This window comes from Eulemur rufifrons, chromosome 8 (genome assembly GCF_041146395.1).
Source record: "Eulemur rufifrons isolate Redbay chromosome 8, OSU_ERuf_1, whole genome shotgun sequence".
NCBI classification, from domain to species: Eukaryota; Metazoa; Chordata; class Mammalia; order Primates; family Lemuridae; genus Eulemur; species Eulemur rufifrons.
The window spans coordinates 71,819,364-71,844,045 of NC_090990.1; the positions used below are offsets into that span (position 1 = coordinate 71,819,364).

The window sequence follows — 24,682 nt, forward strand, 5'->3', positions numbered from 1 at the left end:
CTCAGCTCCATTTCAGATCATCAGGTGTTAGATTCTCATAAGGAGCATGCAACCTAGATCCCTTGCATGTGCCGTTGGTGCTCCCATGCGAATCTAATCCCCCTGCTGATCTGATAGGAGGCAGAGCTTATATGGTGATGTGAGCAATAGAGAGCGGCTGTAAATACAGATGAAGCTTCACTCACTGGCCTGCTGCTCACTTCCTATTGTGTGGCCTGGTCTCTAACAGGCCACAGACTGGTACCGATCTGCACCCAGGGTTTGGGGACTGCAGCCACAGAGTATTAGTTCCAATTGAGCTTGATTTTTTTCATCTTAGTCACTCACTAAAGAAAAAGCTTCCATTTTGACCAATAGCACTGTACCAATGTCCGGCAGACAAGACAAAGAGCCTTTATATGGTGGTATGAATAGACAATGTGGGTAATAAGACACGACCTGAAATAAGGGTAGGCAGAAAAATGTTTTTATAATGTTCAGTTTTAAAACCAGGAGATAAAACTTACAAAATTATAACTAGGTAAAAAAGACACATATAGGAAGGACAGGAAGGCAGAACAGAAAGGTCTCATCTCTAGACTGTTCTCAAGATATGCTAAGGTTTAAACCTGGCTGTTCCATTATTTACTATCTATATAATCTATATGACCTGAATCTCAGTTTGTTTCCTCACACGTAAAATGGGAATATATACATCACAGGATTACTAAAAGGGGGCATACAGATGCTTAATTAATGTCAGTGTCATCTCCCTTCCCTTTAATATCAATGATTATATAATGATGATGAGATTATGGTGACTTTCCTTCCCTTCATTTTTCAAACTGCTGAAAATATTTTTCAAGCATAAATGAAAAACTTCTAATTTTCATACTAGCACCCCTCCTCATGTGAACTTAAAAGTATTTTTACTAGCTGCCTTTTACAATTTTGTCTAAACATTTAAAATTTGTGTTTGTGGTGAAAGGAGGTAGGTGGTAAAAAGAAAATTAAAGAGGGAAATGATAACTTTAACACTATACCAGCAAAGACATATACAAAATAAAGTGTAGAGAGAAAAACAGCAAAAGGAAATGCTGTTTGGGGAAATTCCCCTTACTATGATAGCCACTTCTCACTCTCATCTAGGATTTGTATGTACATTACATACAAATACATATAGCCACTTACCCTCTTCTCTCTACTAATGGTAAACGTCGCCTTCACAGTCAAAAATTTAAAGGAGAGTGAAGAAATTCAGGGTATTGTAATGAAGACAAACCATCGCACTGGTTGGGAAATAACTTCACCAAAATGCACTCATTCCCAAGTGCATCTACTCATCAGCTTACAGTCGTAACAGGGAATGCATTCCTGAAATATTTAACCCGGTTATAAGGTTTTGCTGCTAGAATCAGAGAAGGTACATTTTGATAACTGCCTCTCACTTCCTTCATAACAATCTTGTTTTTATAAACATGGCCTAAAAATGGACATTAGCAAAAGTATACAACTCCAAATCACTCACAGGTGAAAATTTCAAGTTATCATTGAAAGAATTAAACAATGGTAATAAGTATTCTTATTCTAACAGATAACACTTACCCAGCATTCACTGTATGCCAGAAAGCTATAGACTTTATGTGAATTACGTAATGTAAACCCTAAACCTCTATGAAAAGGGTAATTATTATTAAATTTACTTGCATAGTGCTCACACAGCTAAATTAGAACTCTGCCAGTTTTACTTGAAGGCTCACACTTTTAAACCTTATCCCATCCTGCCTCTTTATATATGCATAATTACAAATGCAACTGTAATTCTATGTGTGTGTACATACACACATGTGTGTGTAAAATATTCAGTGAGTCAGTAGGAAGCAAAACGCAAATTTGTCAAGACTTCTATCTACCATCAAAAACCATTAAACAATAAATTGGGGATCAACTCCCCTCCCCAATAAACAGTGCTCTGAAAGTACATATAGTTAAGTTATATAGTCAATCATCACTTAACCATGGGGATACATTCTGAGAAATAACATCGTTAGGTGATATGGTAGTTGTGCAAACATCATAGAGTGTACTTACACAAACCTACATGGTATAGCTTACTATACACATATGGTACATGGTATAGCCTATTGCTGCTCCTAGGCTATAACATGCTCCTGTACAGCATGTTACTGTACTGAATGCATAGGCAACTGTAACACAATGGTAAGTATTTGGGCATCCAAACATAGAAAAGGTACAGTAAAAATATGGTATCATAATCTCATAGGACCACCATTGTATATGCAGTCCATTGTTGACCTAATTATGTAGCGCATGACTATATTTAACATCTTCGTCATGAAAGTAATGAAAAAGATACTTACAATTAAAATGATAAACACCAAGAAAGGATTAAAATATTAATCTTTTTTAGAAATTAGGAAAATAATTGATAGACTACAGATAAACATGCTTTGAAAACTGTAAAGTACTTTAATCATAACACTTTATTAGGTGTTTTAATTTTCAATTGTCTCTTTGGCTCATAACATATTTACATTTCTAGAGTCTGTATAAAAAGTTTTTTTAAAGCTGTATTTTCAATTTAAATGAATGATCTACATACCAAAATGCTTAACATATAAAATCTGTATTTATCACTCTAACCAACTTCAATTCTTCCACAATCTAGACTAACAATTAAATTTCAAGGGAAAAAAAATCACTTATCTAAACCTTTATTTGTAAGATCGCAGTTCCAAGAATCCCAAATGAAATGAGAAGGCTACATCTTGCAGACAGAAGTAGCAGAGCAAAGATTAGTAGAGGGAGAGCAGAAAGGAAATCTCTTAACTGCTAACCTTAATCCAGTCTCATTTTCTCCCATCCAAGAGAAGTGTGCATTGTTATTGTTTCTGCCCTGGCAGTTTCTTCCTCCTCTTCCTCTTGATATCCTCTGATTTTTTCCTCTGGGAAAGTTATCTCACAGGACTTTCTGTTTTTCTTCCTAGTATTTCTCAATTGTCAAAGGATTTCTTATCTTGAATTTAAAAGAATAAAAACATACTAACTCTCCATAATCACATAAGAAATCCTAGTTAAGTTCCAAAAGGATGTTAATTCCAGTTAACTTTGGCAGATCTGAGAAAAAATTAAAGGGTGGAGCAACTGAGACCTTAGAGATGAGGAAAAGCACTTTTTTCATGGGAACTCCATCTCCCTGAAGAAAAACTTAACTGTATTTTTTGGTGTTCTCCTACCCTTTAGGTCTCATGTGATCTTTATGTTTGGTTTTATGTTTGCTTGTTTTTTTGTTTTTTTTTTCTCCCAAGAGTGTGAAGAGGAGAAATACTTTAGCCAACCAGCAGGGTGAGCTAGTGCTAAAATCAGTTTGATCATTCTCAAGTCCCTCAAAACTCAATGGTGTAAATGGCTTGCACTATCAAAGCAGCCATTTCCCTCTAATAAATCTGCAACAAAAACACTACTTCTAGACCTACTTCAGTCAATCCTATATCTCATAATTTTGTTCAACATTTATAGATTCTCCATGTACAAAACATTCTGTATACCAGAGGGATTAATAACCAATAAATGTAAAAACATTTAAAACTAATTTAAATATGTATCTTAAGTATTATAGCATCCATTCTTCATTCTCATATTTTGCAAGGCTATCAACTTAAAAAATGTAAAAAACACTTTTTTTTAAAGGACTACTAAAATTAGTGCTTTGCAAAATTAGGGCTAGATAATTCAACAAGGCAATTTCTACATTTGCTGCAAGCTATAACTGCCTAAAGATCTAAATAAAAAGCATTCCCACAAGAATAAAATTCACTCTTTTCCTTCCAAAATCACATCCTAAGAGTCTAAATAAGTAACCCTAAACAAGTATTAATAATAGTGTATCTGGGATGTCAGAAAGATGGACTTGACTTTCCTCTAACTGGCAGCTATCCCTATCACTTCTATGATTCTCCTTGAGTTTTTCTTTTCCCCTCCTGCTACCCATTACAGTCTCAATTCAACCAAACTCTCCCTCTTATAACATGAATGACAAATTAAAACTGGAAAATGTTTAAGGGATGCAAGTGACAGACTCACTTTATAACTACAAATAACCTGAAAGTAACCCTAATTATCACAAAACTAAAGTGAATTAAATCCACTCACCTACATAGTGTTGAAAATTATGAAATAGCTTATAATTTCTTAGAAAATTCAATAATTTAAAAGCACCTTAAAGGACCCACAAAAACTTTAAAACCTTAAAACCATTTAACTTGTTGCTAAATCTGACATCCAAAGAAGTTAAAGATCACTGTTAGGATCCCACCATAAATGATTTTACTACTTACTGAATTTCCTAACAGAATATACAGGTCTACTCAGTAGTAGTACTAGTTAGTCCTAAAAAGTTGTTTTAAACAAAAGAAACATTCTGAGTGGCATGTTCATTTACCCAACCAAAACACTATTACAAAAAAAAAGGCACTAGCTTGTCGGTTTTCAGCATGTACCTCATTTCTTTTCTTATGTAATAACTGGCAATAATTGGCAGTTATTTCAAACTTTCCAAAAAGTTTATCAAGTACCTATTTGTTGTTTTTTTTAACTTTTCAATTTCTGGGTCAAAGACAGCTTTTGGAAAAATATCAAAACTCAAAAGCAACACTGCTCTGAAATTATCTGAAATGTCTGTATTTGTGTATGAATATGTTTCACTGAAAGTCACTTTAAAAACTAAGTCACCATATAACATTAAAGAAAAGTTTTTTTAACTTACTGTCACAGATGTTCTCATGAATATAATATTTAATCAACAAGTATTCTCAATAACACTCCCTTGTTTTTCTTTTTTAATCATTATTAGTTGCTGATATTCACTTTATCATCCTGGCAATATGAAAAACGAAAACAGCAATGGAGTAAAAGCTAAAAGACAATTTTCCATTATGCCACTAACTTAATCATCTGTTCCTCCAAATATTTTAAAAGACAGGTTAAGGGTAGTTGTTCTTTGAGATTCCTTCCACTGCGAAACTATATGATCCAGGAATACAGTATGCTAATGTTGACATAGCTCCTATTCATTAATACAACAAGATTGTTTTCTATTAGAAGAAAAGCTAAAAGGGGGAAAATATATATGTGAAAAGAAACAAGGAAAATGAAAGTTTTAAGTAATGTTGAAAAGTTCAAATTTCAATTCGAACACAGAGATCTAAATAAAGTGAGCGATCTAAATGCATCTGCATATCCCTTTAATCAAGTAATTCCGTTGCTAATGGCAAACACAAAACATTAGGTGCTTCAAAATCTTGTACTAGCTGCTTCAAAATCTTGTACTACTGAGTTAATACCAACACAAAGTATAATGTTAAGTGCAGCATAACTTTAAATTGTTAGAAATTCTAACACACCATGATTTTTAACAGCAATATACATACCACTACATTAATACTAATGGAGCCTTCATGTTTCACCTATTAAAATGTCTAAGCTAAATTATAACCTCATTATAAAAACTACTTTTTCATGGCAAACCTACCAAAATGCAACGTTGCTGCCATCAAGTTCCCTGGATACTTACAAATGGCACTAAAGGCAAACAGCATTTCGTTTCTTTGAGGAACTTCAGTTGTCTATTTTTTGAAATGCTTTCCTTCTTGTGGGACCAAAAAGTGTAAAGCAAACTACTGCAGGGAGGGAATACATGATTAAAGCAAATCTAGTCTATCATCCAGATGCAACAGCGTGGCATTAGTCAGGACTGAAGGTGTTTTGGTATTTCTGGTGAAATCATTAACTTGTGTACAAAACAGGACCATCATTCAGGCTCCCAACTGTGTTTATCCCTTTGTTGAGTTTCATGATCACACAAAATCTTAAGTCTCAATATTAAAGTTTCATAACAATTATATTTAAGTCAATATTACTTAAACAGTTCAAGAAAACTTTTCCACTAACGCTGCTAAACCATAGATGGATCCCAACAAGACAGTCGTCTGTGGAAGTCTCAAGAAACCTTTAGCTCCACCACCTAAGTTTCCAATCACTGAGAAGGGTCTGAGGCAACTCATCTTCAGGTTCACGGGAGAAGTGGAGCACACCTGTTTTCCTCTGGCAGAGGTTAAGCTCCCAGGGACACAAAGGCCAGGGATTCAGACCTGAAGAGGCAAAAAGCTTTAGCTGGACACCCACCAAGCCCTTGGCAACCCAAACACTTCGAGCGATTTACCTCTTGCGGTTACTTCGCAGGCACCTAGCGGTATAAGATCTTGCAGAACAGGGGGAGGGGAGGGTTATGCGGTCCTGTCCCAAGTAAGGGGAGGGGTGTGTACAGTTAATGCCAGAGCCGGCGCTTCTAGCCGAGACCGAGCAGCCTAGACGAGAGGGGTTGGTGACTGCTCTCGGACCGCCCCGTTACTCAGTGCATTGCAATGGCGACCGCCAGACTCCCCAAGCCGCCTGATCTCGGCCCCTTCCCCCTACTGCTAAGTGGCTGCTCAGCTTCATGTGACTAAACAAAACCCCCAAGTCTACTGCCCAGCTCAGCCCCTTTGTGTCCGCTACCGGATCCTCAGACGCCGCGGCGGAAAGCCCCCCCTCCCCAGTCCCCCCGCCGAGTCCCGCCCCGCGGCGGCGGCCGCCGCTCACCTCAGGCTCCGCGGCCCCCCGCGACCGCCGCGGCCGCCGCCTCCCCGAACCCGGGGCCCGGGCTCCTTGTGTAGCACCAACTCCGCCTCCTCGGCCGCCGCCGCCATCTTAGCCTGTGCGGCAAAATGCGTCCTTTTGGATGGTTGGGACCCAGCCTAGGGCGTAGCTCCCCGGGCCCAAGCGCCGGAGGCCGGGTCCCCCAAGTTCTAACGCCACCCTCAGTCCCGCCGCCGCCACAGCCCAGAGGCCCGAAACCCACTCAGGTACCAGCAAATCCGACCAAATTACCCCCGAAACTCACAGTTTGGTGCCGTGTGCGTCAAACCGGGGCGACGTTGGGAGCGCGCGGCGTCCCCGCGTCACACGCCGCTCTGTACGCTACTCAGCTCCAACAGCCCCCCTCCGCTCCCCGCTTTTCGCCTCCGGCCCCGGTTCCCACGGCGCAGGCGCGCTGCTTTCCCGCCTCTGCCGGACCGCGGGCCGTGGGGTGGCCAGCGAGGAGCTCTTGGGCAGCCTCGCGCTGGTGGAGCGTCTGGGCCTATTAAACAAACGGGGGCAGCAGAAACAGTGCTCCACTGTTCTCGGGTGCCAGAAACCAAACAAGGTCACCTCCCCCAGCGCTGACCTAATCTCTCCCAAGGAGGTTCCCGCCCCAAAGTAGGCACGCTCCAAATATGGTGGTGCCCAAACTCTGCAGGACCCAAACACTAAACATGCCTAGGCCCTTTAAGGTGGAGCAGGCCCATGTTTGATTTCCACAATCACTGGGGTGCCAAAATCTTTGATATTCCAACTGTTGAGGAAAACAGCTAAAAAATGCAATATTTACCAGTCACAACTGTGGAGTAATGGCAGAAGAAGACTTTAGGATCTTAAGGGGACCAATTATTGGGAGATGCTTGATGGCCAGGGAAAGCATCAAATGTGGCGTCTCCATTACTCGGACAGCCTACCCTAAAAGGTGTCCTGGGTTTGCTCCAGTTTGATTCTGTGAGGATACTTTCTCCATGTATTACTGAATATGTCGTGGTTCTACAAATTAAAGTTATATAAGAAACAATTGAGATGCTGGTTAACCCTTCAGCAAATCAATAGGTCCCAAGAGGGTTCTGGAAATTTTCTTAATAAGCATTCGTCACAGGATCCTGAGGGCAGAGAAACTCTGATTAGGGGCTAACACTTTTGCTTTTGAACTGAGCACACCGGAAGCTGCTGACGTGTAAGATGAACCAAAAGTTCCTGAGGAATCTACTAGTTCTGCCTCAATAAATTCTTTGGCTTCTCTGAACCTCTGTTTACTCATCAAAAAATTAAAATAATAAAAGAATTTTCAATAGTTGAGCAACTATCATAAACTGTGCTCCTCCAAACCCTCAAGATGTTGTTGGCATTTAGAAGAATACACCATAATTGCATTTATTTGACAAGAATGAGAAACATTCTTTTTCCTGTAAAATGATGCCTTCATCGTCAGCAAACGTGGGTTCCAAGCAACAGTTATTTGACTAAATACTTACAGTAATTGCTTCATTACCTAATAATAATAGCTGACACTTTTGAGTGCTTACTATGTACTAGGCATTATTCCAACTGATTCAATTTCATTACAACCTAATGAGGCAAAGAGAGATTGAGTAAAACCTCTTAAAGTCACACATTTCTTTGGAATCTTTCAAAATGCAAATCTTCCTTCTTCATTTACACAAACAGGTAAACAATAAAATACAAATGTGTATATATTTGCAGCCAAAGGGAGGGTCCCCTTTGGATCATTTCTTTTGCAGAATCCATTAAAATTTGACATTCTCAGTTTATGATTGGACTTAGAACAAATAAAAATATTGTGCACTGTGGAAATTCTCACATTATATATATCACTACAAAAGGAGTTACCAACAAATAACTGTTGTGAATGTACACCGCTGACTGATGTGCAGACACATCATACCCCAAGCAGATAGAATCACTCAGAACTCAGCCTCGGTGATAGGGAACTTGTCTCACCAATGAAGCTGTTTTGTGCACCAGAACTTGGCAACTGAACTGTAATACTGTAGAATTAGTAATAATAGCAATTATAATTGTAGAAGTAGTAATGGTTGATGAAACTGGTTATAAACAAAATAGATTTCAAAAGCTGTCCAAGTAAGAAAGCTTGAAAAAGGTAATGCAAAAAGATTAAAAAAAAAAAAAATGCAGGCAACTGGGAAAATCCAAGGACCAGTTATGTGGCTCAATGTCAAAACATTTGAAGACATTAAAAGGAAATTGCAGTTGAGAATAAAAATCAAGATGCAGAAAACAGTTTGACCCTGGGAGAAAATTCATAAAGCACATCTACTCACTGTGAATAAAATGATGCTTTGATGAATACACCTGATGAAGTATATTTTAAAAGAAGAAAAGGAAGGAAAAGCAAGACATGGCTACTGTTAAGATGTGAAAATCAGACCATATTAGCATAGTGTTTGAATCCATTAGTTATTCCCAGTGAATAGCATTACCTAATAAAAGATATTAAGCAAGCTGTGGTCTCAAATAACCTACTCAAAAAATGGAATTCATTGTTAAATGATAATAAAAACAAATAATTCTCCTCATTCTGGTGTTATTAATTCCAGGCAAAAAGAAAAAAAGAAACATTAGTTAACCTACTATCGGCCGGGCGCGGTGGCTCACGCCTGTAATCCTAGCATTCTGGGAGGCCGAGGTGGGCGGATCATTGGAGCTCAGGAGTTCGAGACCAGCCTGAGCAAGAGCGAGACCCCATCTCTACTAAAAATAGAAAGAAATTATATGGACAGCTAAAAAAAATATATAGAAAAAATTAGCCGGGCATGGTGGCACATGCCTGTAGTCCCAGCTACTCGGGAGGCTGAGACAGGAGGATCCCTTGAGCTCAGGAGTTTGAGGTTGCTGTGAGCTAGGCTGACGCCAGGGCACTCACTCTAGCCTGGGCAACAGAGTGAGACTCTGTCTCAAAAAAAAAAAAAACAAAACCTACTATCCTAGTAATGAAGTCAAATCAAGTTTTGGATTTTGCTTAGGATATCACTAGTTTTGGGCCCACTTTTTGGTACCAAAACTGTAAGCCAGGTCATTTTTGTGGAACTGCAAGTAGTTCAATATGTTTGTTCATTGGAATGGGAGTAGGGAGGCTATTTGGAGCAGAGATGAAGAAGTAAACAGAAACCAAGTTTTATATTTATTCTTTTCCCACACTGACCCCAACACAGAGCCTTACACATAGCAGGTATGCAATAAATAATTCCATTCAATTCAATCAACGTTCACTGCTTACTCTATGCAAGACACTGTGCTAGGCACTGTCAGAAACAAAATGAATAAGACAGTTCCTTGCAGATATTCAATAAACAGTGTTGAATGAATCAGGAGCCTTTGTAGTTCAATGAACAAACTAGACAAAAATATACAATCAACCGTCGATTTACCAGGGAACGGGGGAGATGAGGAAATAGATAATACAGATCTCAAAATCAAAGTTAAAGCAAAAACACATAAAACATGGTACAAAATAGGTTTAGTATACACATATTCAGTAAAAATTATATCTAATACTTAGGAACACATTTACAATTCTACTCATCAGCATATCATTGTGCTGGGCCCCTTTGAGAATGCAAAGGTAAACAGAACACACTCAGCTCTCAAATATCTCATAGTGGAATAGATCAAAAGTCACATGTACCATTTGCATATTATAGTTGACAAAGAAAAGTCAGCTTATTGCTTAACTAGTTCCTCACCTAGTGATGATGATAATCTGGAGTCATTTTCCTCCAGGGTTTGGCTCTTAGCTTCACAGGTTGAGAATCAATTGAACCAGAGTTGATCAAGTTCAGAGCAATGAAATGTATGAGAGACTAATGGATAAATCACATGCAAACATACTAATTTACAATAAATTTCACTGCTAAGCATAATGGAATACTCAGGCAGACTGGTCAACACATTCCCTCCCTGTAGAGAAGGGTGTAGGAACACCAAGTAAATTACTTGTTTGATGAGCATAGAATTAGATGAATATGATCTCAACAGATGGTGTCATGAAGCTTTGATAGCAAACTGTACTCTGCCATGAAGATGTACCTGTCATGGGAACTTGAACTGTTAGTCTGTTCTCATAAGGATAACAAATAACTTATTTTCCTTAAAGATATATTACAACATACCACAAGAAGAAGAAGTATTTGTAATTGATATTTCATTAATTCTATGGCACTTTTAAAAAAATGTTGTAACATCTCTGAAATCAAGTAGTGTGTTATAAATCATAGTTTGTAATTGGCAGTTTTTTCTTTCTTAGGGGTTATGAAATAAAGACACACCTTTCAGTGATATCTTAGAATCAATGGAATACAATAACAGCCTGACATTTTTTAAAATTCTCCCAACCCTGTTTTGGTGAATTGACTTTCATAAACTTTAGTAGTTGCTTCACTACATCATTACTCATATTATGTTGTCAAGGTATACTCTCCTTAATTCATACTCTGATCAGGCTATCGTAATTGAGCTAAGTAAGGGATATAGAACATCGGAGGATAGTTCAGCTACAAGTGCATTCTTTTCTTCTGAAGTAACCCAGACTTCACTGGGTTTTGTCACCACTTTTTACTGCAGGCCCCTTAAAACCCCTGCAGTCTCTTAAGGGATTCGCATCTGTACTCAGGAACAGGTCCTACTAGCTACCTCGTTCCTCCCCTGATTTGGCAAGCTATCTGCAACAGCTACAGGTGAGCCTTCTGCTGGAAACAACTGCTTCTCATATGGCACCACCATATTTTGCCAGGCACCTCTATATCTGTAGTTGACAATCTGGAATACACGTGGTACTAAGCCAGTACTGGGGTTGCTAGTCTAAGCTTTTATTTTTATGGGCTATTTTGTAAATATTTACTACATGTCAGACCCTATCCTAGTCACAGCGGAGACTACAGTGAAAAATCTATAGGGCCACTACGTACAGTTGTGGAATTTGTACATTGTATATAGGTAGCAAGCAGGTGAATGGAGGCTGAATCCATTCATAGGAGAGGATGTCATTTTCTTCCCACAAAGGTGCCCTTCTTTGTGAAGCAATCCTTGTACCCATGAGCCTGCATCAGCCTATTTTTAATTCTTCTGCACAGAGGGTTACCTTTCTCAATTCCTCTGCCCAGTGAGGGTCTTTCTCTAATTCCTCTTCCCTACTTCACACAGAGTGAATTGATTGACTATTGGGCCCTAAGTACTCAGTCCCTATCCTCAATGAGCTTACAGTCTAATGGAGGGAGATAAACAGAGAAAAAGATCATTATGATACATGCGATAAGTGTAGGATAGGAGTAAACACCCAGCAAGACCTTGGGAACACCAAGGGGTAGGACCTAATCCAGTCTAGGGGACTAGGGATGGCTCCTGGAAGAGGCTCTTTCTACCTGGAACCATCCTCCCATTCCTTCACCTGGGCTAATTCCTACTCAGTCTTCAAGTTTCAGTTAAATATCCCTCCCTGAGAGAGTCTTTCCCTCACCCCCTCACTTCACACTCATGTAGCACTCTATGCTTCCCCTTTTGTTACATTCACCCCATGTGTACAGTAAACCCACTATAACTGAGCAAAAGGGGTCCAAAAATTCAATTTTACAGATTACAAAGTCCCATTATTATGAGGCTAATGACATGGCTGAAGTGATCCTGGTCTCAGCTAGCATGTGGAGCAGTCTGCTGGTGCTTGACTTCTCCAACTTAAATGGACTGGGGCTGATTCCAGGTTCTGTGACTAGCTGGGAATTCCAGAATGGTAGCACTCATTCCAGGAATCTCCAGGTTTCTTGATACCCATTTAATCTGCCTAATCCAGGAAGATTGGATTGGGAGAATTTGGGGAATCCAGAGTCCCACTTCCTCTGTTTCACTTTGCCTTCCCCTCCAAGATAAGAACTTTAGCCCACCACATTTGAAAATGGGAACCAGGACAGGATGGATGGTCAGATGTATTATGATTGGTTTTGCATTATCAAGGAACATAATTTCACTATATGCTATTTTCTACGACTGTACATGTGGACTTTACTGTAATTACTTGCTTAATGTCCACCTCCTCCTCTAGATTATACACTACCTGAGAACAAGGCCCATGTTAGTCTTGTTCATCAGTTGTTCCTTACTCATAGTGCAGTTCTTAGCTCATCTTAGTTGCTTAGTAAACATTTGTGGAATTGAATTGGTGTTATATCTAAGCCAAGACCTAAAAGACTTTTAAAAGACAGCTGAGGGGAAAGAGAAGAGGGAAAGGAATTCTTTGCAGATGGAGAAACATAAAAAAAGTCTAATAAGAACAAGAGAATATGGCATGTTTGGGGAACGGTAAGTAATTCACACAGCTACAGTATAGCACGGGGAATTGTGTGGGGAGTGCTAAGAAATGAAACTGGAAGGAGAAGCGGAAGTTGAATCGCAAAGGACAAGAAACCTGGACTTTATCCTAAAGGCAATGGGAAATTAGTGATGGCTTTTTAAAAGGAAATTATGTGATCAAATTTGCATTTCAGAAAGATATCCAATTTACTGAAGGAGGTAAAACTGGACACAGAGAGAACAGTAGGATGTTGTCAGTATAGAGCTGGTGCCTGCATAACCATAGTGTGCGTTAAAGGAAACTTCCCCACTGTCAGCCTGCATGGAGTAGTCCTCAGCAGCCCTGCTTTGTACTCGGTAAGCCTACTCACCCCAGCTCTCAGCTGTAGCTGACTGGACAACGTATGGGTACCTGATACAAGGAAAACTGATTCGTAGGTTGGCAAGTGGTCTGTGACATGACTGGCATGGAAAACAGTGATCAAGACAGTGTGGTATTGGCATTAATATAGATAAATAGACAAATAAAAGGAATAGAGGGTTCAAAAGTAGATCTACAAATCTGTGGTGGTCAATTAATTTTCAGCAAAAGTGCAAAGACAATTCAATGGAGAAAGGATAGTCTTTTCAGCAAATGCTACTGGAAAAATTAAATACCCATATGCAAAAAATTGAAACTTAATTCATCTATAAAAGTTAACTCAAAATGAATCATACACCTAATCTAAAACATAATCTGAAAAACTTTTAGGAGACTATCTTTGTAAGCTTGGGTTAGGCAAAGATTTTTTACATATGACACCAAAAGCAAATTCCATAAAAGAAAAAAATTGATAAAATAGACATCATCAAAATTAAGAATTTTTTTTTTTTTTTTGAGATAGAGTCTCACTCTGTCGCCTAGGCTAGCAGTGTCATTGACATAGCTTTCTGCAACCTTAGACTCCTGGGATCAAGCAATCCTCCTGCCTCAGCCTCCTGAGTATGTGGAACTACAGGTGCACACCATCACACCGGGCTAATTTTTCTATTATTTGTAGAGACAGGGTCTGGCTCTCGCTCAGACTGGTCTTGAACTTCTGAGCTCAAGCAATTCTCCCACCTCGGCCTCCAAGAGTGCTAGGATTACAAGCGTGAGTCACTGCTTCTGGCCCCAAATGAAGAACTTTTGTTCTTTGAACGACTCTGTTAAGAAAATGAAAGGACAATCCTAGGCTGGGAAAAAATATTTGCAAATCACACAACTCATAAAGGGCTTGTATCCATAATATATAAAGAAATCTCAAAATGAAATAAGTAAATAACCTGGTAAAAATGGACAAAAGAATGAGCAGGGACTTCACCAAAAAAGTTACAGTGATGTCAAATAAACATAGGAAAAATATTCATTAGTCATTAGAAAAATGTAAATTAAAACTACAATGAGATATCACTACACACCTGTGTGAATGGCTAAAAATAACAAGGCTGACCATACCAAGTGTTAGCAAGGATGTGTAGCAACTGGAACTCTACTACACTGTTTATGAGAATGTAAAATAGTATAACTACTTTAGGAGAAAGCAGGGTAGTTTCTTTAAAAGTTAAACATACACACCATATAGTGAATATGATTCATTCCCTTTACTCATAGATATTTACTCAAAATAAAAGAAATATATGCTCACACAGACTTATACAAGAATTTTCATAGCAGCTTTATTGGTAATAGCCCAAAACTGAGAACAAATGTCCATCAATAGATAAATATATAAAGCCAGATCCCCCAAAAGAATACTTGTATGATAATCATTATGTAAAACTCTAGAAAATGCAAACTAATCTATAGTGACAGAAAGCAGATCAATGGTTGCCCATGTGGCAGGTGTTGGGGTGAGGGTTCATAGTAGAAAACTAGAAAATGTTTGAGGGTGATCGATATGTTCATTTTCTTGATTGTGGTAATGGTTTCACAGGTGTAGGTATGTCAAAACTTATAAAATTGTACACATTATATATATACAGTTTATTGTTACAATAAAAGTTTCAATAAAGAGTTTCAACAAAACTTTAAAAAAAATTTTTTTAAAGAGAGATAATGGAAGGCCTCAATTCCTTGAAGTGGTGGAATAGGAAGAGCATTAAAATTAGACTTGCACAGAGAAAGATAACTCTCCATTTGACACATTTCTACATGGGGCATCAAGCATATCAGATTATTTCTTTTGTTCAGATGCTGTCCATTTTGTCTATAAAGTTGGCAGCAAGGCTTTCTGTACAAAGTGACCTGAAATAGGTGGGCAGAAGGCTTGAGGAAGGTGGGGAAGGTTTGAAAGAGCTACTGGAGAGTATGTGAACCCAGACCCAGAATCCTTAGCACTTGGGTAGAACTGGGGTTTCTGTTGATACTGGAGTCCAGGAATCTATAGTAACACTACTTCTGTATCATTATGTAATTTTCTCTAGCATGTCTCAATAGAACAGGCAGAGGAACAGTCTTCTTTCTTCTCTGAACATATCTTAGCTCCCAGAAGCTTCTTTAATATCTTAACCACTCAGATTTCTGTGGCATCTGCTCCGCCATTTTGTCAGACATGCCAAGACATTTTTCATTCATTCATTCAATAGCTGTCTATTGAGCTCTTTTACTCAGGTATGAGGTGTCTAATGGTACTGAATATACATTAGTCTAAACATACATGGTCCATGCTTTTAGGCTTACATGCCTGAATAAGCAACCTGCTCCCACGGCCTCTACGTTGAGCCCTCACAGACCTCAGGGGACTGTGCACTTGCCAAGCACTGGTCACCCTGGGACCCATACCAGCTACAGATCACTTGACCATTCATAATCAAGGTGGCATGATGTCTCCATTTTCAAACTTCACCCATATCATGTTCCTCCTTTCCATTGTGGATATTATGAGTTGAGAGAGGTATGTGGCCAACATTGAATTCCTAGGATCTATAACTAGAGACCTGAGGGCAAAAGGAAATATGTACAGCCATCTAGTACATTCAGATAAGAGGTTTAGGTATTTTCTTCTTCTGAAATTCAATAAATCCTCACAATGATCTTTCATTAAAGATAAATACTAAATTGCTGTCTCACCCACAGTTTGGATAATAGGTTATTGGGAAATCATTACGTATCAAATAAAGCATCACTATTGCATCAAATGGAAGTGACATGTTAAATTATCTCTTTATTCTCTTAAAAGAGAGATATCAGGTACACAATAGTCAAATATCTGAGGTTGTGTGCATATATATATAATATATGTGTGCTTATATGTGTGTGTGTGTGTATATCTGTGTGTGTATATATATGTGTGTGGGCAATGTTGCATTAGGAATAACATTACATTTGCCTTGAGGGGAGATAGAAAAGTAAAAGTTTCTATCTTTGTAAGTCTGTTTTGAGTATAGTAGGAAATCCCATATGAGATTATGATTCTGGGCGAGAATCCATTGTACAGTGGTCATCTAGCTGATTGTTACTATTCGTCTGGGAGGGCACCACCAGAAGAGAAGGCTAAGCAGTAGTAAAAAGAAAAGGAAGATGATATATCCATGTTCTTTATTTTTCTGTTGCTGTTATTCTAAAAATTAAAAAATATGCACAAATGCATAAGGGATGTTTCTTTTAGTGAAAAGGAGGAAAACAAGTGTCTAAAGGTTGGGAACAGAAATTGATGAGTTTGGCAGTAGGACATGGAAATGAGTAGTGATAGCCAATCTGACTAATATGAAAAAAATGTTGCCAAAAGGCACAGTAACAAAAAACCAACACTTTTTTTTTGCATTGCACATAAAAATAAAGTGGTTTTGTAATAGCCCCTGATAGTAGTTTTCTTGTGACAATGAGAATTTCTTAAGAAGGAACAAATTGTAATAAGGGGATTCTGCCTGCAATATCCCTGAAGAGATAAAGTATTAATCTCTCCATCCCTATGGGCAATAGTGAATTTTTTATAGGAAAGGTAATCATGTGTCAGATACTTCCCTAAAGCAGGTCAATGCACACATTCTCCATGTAGTCATGATAAGTAATCTGGCCAGAAATTCCAGGATGATCACCCCCTATAATTAAGTGTAAAGCATATGTGTAACCAAATAGCAGTATTTTGCCTGCAAGTGTACTTGCCAGGAGAAATAGCTTAAATAGTAACAGAAAATAAGAGAGGATCCATGAATCAGCCCCTTAAAAATGAAAAAGCTTGATGCTGGAATTTGTAATTTCCCCCAGCTTTTTGGAACCTTAACTATTGAGATAGGGAATTCTTAGATTTATTACTATGTGTGCTGTCAGTATTTTTATTTAGATAAATAATCAGAGAATACTTACATAAATAATTCTAGATCACCCTTAAGATAGATTGCTTTGTGAATTATCTATAGTGACTTGTGAAGAATTTCTCCTCCTCCCAAAGGCAACCTACTCTGCCTCCCCTCGCTCCCTCTTTGGTTTGTTTGTGTCTTGATGGATTGGTCTGCAGAAACTTCAGGCAAACCTTTGTGAAAACAGTTTTTCTTAGTTGAGCTTTTGCTAGGGACCTGGCATCCATGAGATTACGATTTTACTCTCCGCAAAGTGCCAGCGCACAGCATGCCTACGTTGCCATAATAGTCAGCCACGTTTGGGACTGCATCACCATCAGCCCAATTCAGTCGACCATTATCTGTTGTGTGCCTATTGGGTCCTGGGAATCACACTATTCAGGATATAGGGCATAACGCTATGAACAAGATGGGCAAGGTCCCTGCCCCAGTGAAGCTTACATTTTAGTATGTTGACTGTAGCTCAACACTAAGAGTTGGTAAGTAAGAAACCACGATGGACACTTCAAGCAAAGGATTCTTAAGTAATCTTATGAATCAAGTGGGGCAAAGTACTGTTAGGAAGTGAAAAATGGAATTAGGGTATTGATCCCAAGAGATACCTCCAGTTAGAAAGCCAGAATTTACTCAGGCAGGCAGGCTTAGGGGAAGGAATGAAGAAAAAAAAAATCTATTATTTTGCAGGTAGGAAAGGCAGCTCAGTAGGGGCTCAGTCAGACCCAGAATAAAGCATTCTTGGAATAAGAGCAGGCTGTTGCTTATGTGCTATGATTTGAGATGAACTGGGAAAGCTGCCAGTTCAAAAATGTCTCCTCCACAGATGTCTGGAAAATGTGAATGTTTACTTCTCTTGGGAGAGGTGGTGGTTAAAAGCACGGACTTTGGAATCAGGCAGTCTTGTTTGTGAATTGCTGCTCTGCAACTTACTATGTGACTTTGGAGAAATTACTTTTCTTTCTTAGCCTCAGTTTTCTCATCTTTAAAATGGAGATAATAATGCCTCCTCACAGGGTTTTTATAAGAATTTTAAAAAGTTATTATAAATCAAGCACTAGCATAGGTGCCCAGAAACAGTAAATAGTTGATAAATGATAGATATGCTTTTTTTTTTTTTGAGACAGAGTCTCGCTTTGTTGCCTGGGCTAGAGTGAGTGCCGTGGCGTCTGCCTAGCTCACAGCAACCTCAAACCCCTGGACTTAAGCGATCCTACTGCCTCAGCCTCCCGAGTAGCTGGGACTACAGGCACGTGCCACCATGCCCGGCTAATTTTTTGTATATATATGTTTTAGTTGGCCAGATAATTTCTTTCTATTTTTAGTAGAGACAGGGTCTCCCTCTTGCTCAGGCTGGTCTCGAACTCCTGACCTCGAGAGATCCACCCGCCTCGGCCTCCCAGAGTGCTAGGATTACAGGCGTGAGCCACCGCGCCCGGCCCCGATATTCTTAATATTATTTATACTGAATATTTCAGCTAACATTCATTGAACCCCCACTATGTGCCAGGTACTATACTGGCCGTGATGTAACAGGGAAGACAGTCATAGAAGCACCTGACTACAGTAAAATGTGCTATAACATGCTTTAACAGACAGTTAGAGGTTGAAACTAATTTTTTTTTCTCAAAGCAGAGAAAGGAGGGAGGACATTTCCAGAAGAGGGAATAAAAAAGGGTCAGTATATGACAAATGTTTTAGGTTAGTTTCTCCCTGGAAACTGAGATGTGGATGGTAGAAATTGAACTATCAATATAAGAGGATACGTCCTCCTAAAAATAGTGTGTTCCTTTGACTTCTGTGGCACCACACTCTCTTGGTTTTTCTGTAGTCTCTCTAGTAAGTCCTCAGTCTCCTTTGTGGCAGCCTTAGCTCTACCACTATATGTTGGAATTTCTCAAGACTCTTGGAGGTGTTTTCTTATTCCATATACTCTTCATAAGCATCTCATCCCTTACCAATAGTTTCCTAGGGGGTTTAGTTACCATTTAAATGATAAATTCCAAATTTCTATTTCCATGTTAGATCTCGCTTATGAACTACTCCTATTTCCAACTATTTAGTGAGTATCTTCTTGTGGTTGTCTTAAGAATCTTTTGAAATTAGAATGCCCCAAACTAACCTATCTCCTTTCCAAGCCCTTCCAGTGCTCCCGGTCTCAGTGACTGCACCACCATTCACTCTAGAGCGGTGCAAGTGGCAAACCTGGCAATCCTTCCTGATTCCACCCTCTCCCTCATCATCACATCAGTCAGTTATCAAGTCTATTCTTTCTACCTCTCACATGTGGATGTCTCAATCTGTTCATTTCCTTCATTGCCACCCCTATAATCTACCCAGGCTATCATTTCTCCCCACATGCAGTCCCCTTCTCTTTCACCCAATCCAATTTTTATCCAGCAGCCAAAAAACGCAAATCTGTTCATGTCAAGACTTTGTTCAAAACCCTTTGGTGGGGTGCTATGACTCACACCTGAAATCCTAGCACCTTGGGAGGCTAAGGTGAGAGGATTGCTTGAGGCCAGGAATTTGAGACCAGCCTGAGCAAGAGCAAGACTCTGTCGCTACAAAAAATAGAAAAATTAGCTGGGCATGGTGGCAGGTGCCTGTAGTACCAGCTACTGGGGAGGCTGAGGCAGGAGGATTGCTGGAGCCCAGGAGTCTGAGGTTGCAGTGAGCTATGATGATGCCACTGCATTCTAGCCCAGGAGACAGAGTAAGACCCTGTCTCAAAACAAACAAACAAACAAACAAACAAAAACAACCTTCAAAGCCTTCCCGTTGCCCTTAGGATAAATTCCAAACTCTTTACCAAGCCAACTGTCACTCTCCCAGCTCCACTCTGAAACTTTAGTTTCCTGGGACACACTGTATAGGCTATGGCTTACCACACAAGTTTTCCCACTTGTTGCTCCCTCTGCCCGGAATGATTTGCTGTCTGTCCTCTTCACTAACTTCTTCTAGTCACCCTTCAGGTATCACCCGGAGGTCACTACCTCAGTGAAACCTTCACCACCCCTCATTCTAGGTCTAACACCCTTGTAATCCTGGTGTTTCATTATTATAGACATTTATCAAGAACTTACTATGGGCTAAGTACTGTGTCTGGAACTAGAGATGTATATTAGTGAGGAAAAAAAGACATAATGCCTTCTCTCACATAGCTCAGAGCCTAAAGGATGAGATAGAAATTATCAAATAATCACATAAATGTAAACTGTAAGTACAAAAAGTCCTATGAAGTATAAGTACATGATGCTTTGAAAGGACTTGGTGGCACAGGAAAGCCATCCGCAAGGAAATGATGAAGGTTGAGTAGGAGTTGACAGTGAGTCGGAAGGAGGAAATGAGTTTCTCTCATGGGGACAGTATATTACAGGCCTTGTGGCAGGAGGGATTTAGATGCATTCTAGAGCTGAAAGAAGGCCAGTATAACTGGAGATCAAAGAACAAGGAGACACCTATAAAATGAGGCTGCAGCAGGAGATGGGGCCAGACTTCACAAGGCCTTGAGGGTTCTGAAAAGGATTTGGGTCTTTATGTTAAGAGCCATGGTTACAGGGGGAAGTGGAAGGGGTGGAAAGAGAAAATATGATCAGATTTGCATTGTGAAAATATCACTATGGATGATGTGTGGAGAAAAGATTGGGAGGAGGTGAAAATGGATGTGTTTCTAGTAGTTAAATGGTGAGAAGCCTATTGCAGGGGGATAGGCGAGATGTGATGTTAGCTTGCATCAGGGAGGTGGTACTAGAAAAGGAGAGAAAGCAATGTTGTCAGTGATATTTCAGACATAAAATCAATAGACTTTGGTATGGCATTGTATTAAGAAGGAGATGTTTCCCTACTCCTTGGTTCCCATGAAGAAGAATTTTCTTTATATTTTCCTGGCTTTTTTTTTTTTTTTTTTTTTGAGACAGAGTCTCACTCTGTTGCCCAGGCTAGAGTGAGTGCCGTGGCGTCAGCCTAGCTCACAGCAACCTCAAACTCCTGAGCTCAAGCGATCCTCCTGTCTCAGCCTCCCGAGTAGCTGGGACTACAGGCATGCGCCACCATGCCCGGCTAATTTTATTTTCCTGGCTTTTTACCTCATCCCTTACTCCTTCCATGTGATTGAGTTTGGGAGAGTAACTGGCTTGAGAGGCTCAGTCCTTCATGCCTTCTCTTTAGGCCTGGCTCGCCTGCAGGGAGCATGTGCCCTTGGTCTGCATATGGATCAGGCTTTTTAATAAAGTGCCCGTTTTTATGGAGAAAGGGTTGTCGTACTCTGGTGCTGCCAGGAACTGAGTAGGTAAATCTTCCTAAAGCTGGGGTTTAGAATCAGAAAACTGATTTTTACCACATATATAAGTCACATTCTTCAACCTGGACTTTATCAGTAGTAAAGCTGACATATTGATACCTATCTTCCTGACTCCTAATCTATTTCTTAATTTATTTAGATCTTGGATGGAGGTTGGGAGAGGAAAAAGACAATGAACAATGATGACTCCTGTATTTCTAGCTTATGAAACTGAATGAATTATGGTCCCATTCTTTCCTTCCTTCTTTCTTTTTTTTTTTCTTTTCTTTAAGCTGGGACGGTTGGAACTTATAAATTCAACTTGGAAAATGTCAAGTTTGAGATAATGTCAAGTAGGCAATTGTATATACAGGTCTGGGACTCAAGAGCTGGAGATAGAAATTGGGGAGCTGTCAGCAAATAGATCACAACCATGGATATGGATGAGCTCTCTTGGGGAAAGATTATAGAGAAGGGAAGGGGGCTAGGCCTGCACTTCAGTGAACTACAGTATTAAATAACCAGTTGGAGGAGGATAAGTCTGAGAATACAGGCCAATTTGTTGATGTTGGAGTAGTTCCAGAGGTCAGAGAGGAAGGATTTAGAAGATGGGTGAGGGAGGAAAGGCTGAACCAGGGGCAAGGAAATACAGAGCATTGTAGGAATGATGGTGCATAGAAGATAAAATGTCAAGGGTACACTTACATTTTGGATGTTGACTAATGAACACAGGGCTCAGATTTAGTCTCAAAGCTTATAATAATTTAATTATTTTTAATTATTTATTATTTATAATTATTTGGTTATTACAAATTTTGTATTACATATCATGCCTGCCCCTCCTCCGGATAGAAACTTTGTAAGGCTATAATTTCTTAGTTGCTGGTGAATCTCCAGCCATGCCAGCGCAATTCCTTGAACAATGTAGGGATTTAGGATCTTTTGACTTCCTACCTCTGTGTTAACTGATAAAACAAAGTCTGAGAAAGAGAAGCCTCCTAGCATTTCTTAGGGGAAGCACTAATTACAGGCACAAAGGGAGGGTAGTTGTGGTGAAAATAAATATGTATTTGTTACTTACTGCATTTTATTCCAAAGAAATGTATTCTCTTATTCATTTTTATTAGCCAGAACTCTTTTCCTCTCATGTTATAATTAAGCATTTGATTTTATGAAGCTCCTCATCAAATAATTTTAAAAAATCTCAAGGCTCACACAATCATGATTTTAAATGTATTAAAATATGTGTTAAAACAAGACTGGAAGGGAATGTGATAACATATTCATAGCAGTATGAGAGTGATTTTTTTCCCCTTTAGATCTAATTTCTAAATATTCTAGTTATTCTGTTTGTTATTGTTTTAGAGGAGTTTTTTACATTTTGTGGATGTTAAGCCTTTGTTGATTATATATTGTAAATGTTTTCTCACAGTCTGGTACTTCTTTTAACTGTGTTTGTGCTTATAATAATAACATACTGTTGGCCAGGCATGGTGGCTCATGCCTATAATCCTAGCACTTTTGGAGGCTGAGGCAGGATTGCTTGAGGCCAGGAGTTCGAGACCAGTCTGAGCAAGAGTGAGACCCCATCTCTACAAAAATAGTAATAATAATAATATATTGTTATTATTTGTGCAAGAAGGCTCTTATCAGGTGCTGGTGCCTTAATCTTATACTTCCACCTTCCAGAACTGTGAGAAATAAGTTTCTGTTCTTTATAAATTAACCCAGTCTCAAGTATTCTGTTATAGCAGCCCAAGTGGACTAAGACAGTGTCCTTAGAACAACAAAAAATTTTATTTTTATGAAGTTAAATTTATCAATTTTTAAATTGCGTTTGTGCTTTTTGTATGATATCTAAGAAATCTTTGCCTAACTCAAGATCACAAAGATTTTTCCTGTTTTCTACTGAAAGTTCCATCATTTTAGCTCTTGCATTTAGGTCTATTATATATTTTGAGTTAATTGTTGTGTGCTGGCGAGGTAAGAACTAACTTCTTGCTTTAATTTATTTTATTTGCATGAAGATGTTAATTATGCCAGCATCGTTTTTTGAAAAAAAAAAAAATCCTTTTCTGCTGATTTAGCTCAATACCTTTGTAAAAGGGAATCTATTAACCACATATTTATTTCTAGTGTCTCTATTCTGTTTCATTGATCTATATGTCCAGACTTATCCCAAAACCATATTGTCTTGATTACTATACCTTTATAATATGTTTTAAAATAAAGTGTAAGAATCCTCCAACATTTTCCCTTCTTTTTCAAAATTGTTTTTTCTATTCTAGGTTCTTTGCTTTTCCATATAAATTTTAGGATCAGCTTCAATTTCTACCAAAAGAAGAAAAAAGCCTGCTGAGAATTTTATTAGGGATTATTTAATTTAGGGATAATTTAATTAGGGATTGCATTGAATCTATTGATCAGCTTGGGGAGAATTGTCATCTTAACAATATTTAGTTTTCCAATTCTTGAACATGGTATAGCTCTCCATTTATTTAGATGTCTTATGTGCATTGTTTTTTATCATCAGAAAAAAAATCAGTAATAATTCTCCCCCTTTCCTCCAATGGTGTTTTTGTTTTGTTTTATTTTGTTTGTCAGTACCATATGTTCTTCACTGAGAATGGATTTTTTTCCTGTGACTCCCAGTTATAGCCAAATTTCAGTGTCCTGGGGCAGGGTCTCAGGGAAATGCTCTGAACTATTCAGAATATTCCTGAAACCAGTAGCTTACTGCGGAAGAAAGAAAGTGGTGCAGTAAGAGTGTGGCCAGTGGGTCACAGAGGTCCGTGGGTCAAAATCATGATGTGCTGTCTCTTTTCTACTTGTTTAAGATACTTGTAAAGAAAGAGTCAGTTAGCTTGTTCATCTCCATCAATATTAAATACATAATCATATAAAATATAAGTACTCAGGTACTGAATAGTTTTTAGTTATTGAAAGATCATTAGGAAATTCTGGAAGAATTGTTTATGACAGTACTTTCAATACACGAAGAATAATGAAGAATAACAGGTAAAAATTGCTGTTTTTAGAGGATATTGTTTATCTTAAGACTTGCTGCATTTTATTGGTAAAGCC

The 24,682-nt window shown here is 38.8% G+C and overlaps 1 protein-coding gene across 3 annotated transcripts in view; it reads right to left on the bottom strand.

Annotated features, from left to right (window-relative positions):
• ZNF644 (zinc finger protein 644) overlaps nt 1–7,003 on the bottom strand; it is a 100,664-nt gene extending 93,661 nt beyond the window's left edge. For 2 of the 3 annotated variants that reach the window (XM_069478199.1, XM_069478198.1), the window contains exon 1: nt 6,941–7,003. The gene's annotated coding sequence lies outside the window, so the exon portion shown is untranslated. Of the gene's footprint in view, nt 1–6,220; nt 6,432–6,940 lie in introns of those variants that run through there. The other variant, XM_069478200.1, reaches the window with a different exon arrangement.
• Between the last annotated feature and the right edge of the window lie 17,679 nt (nt 7,004–24,682).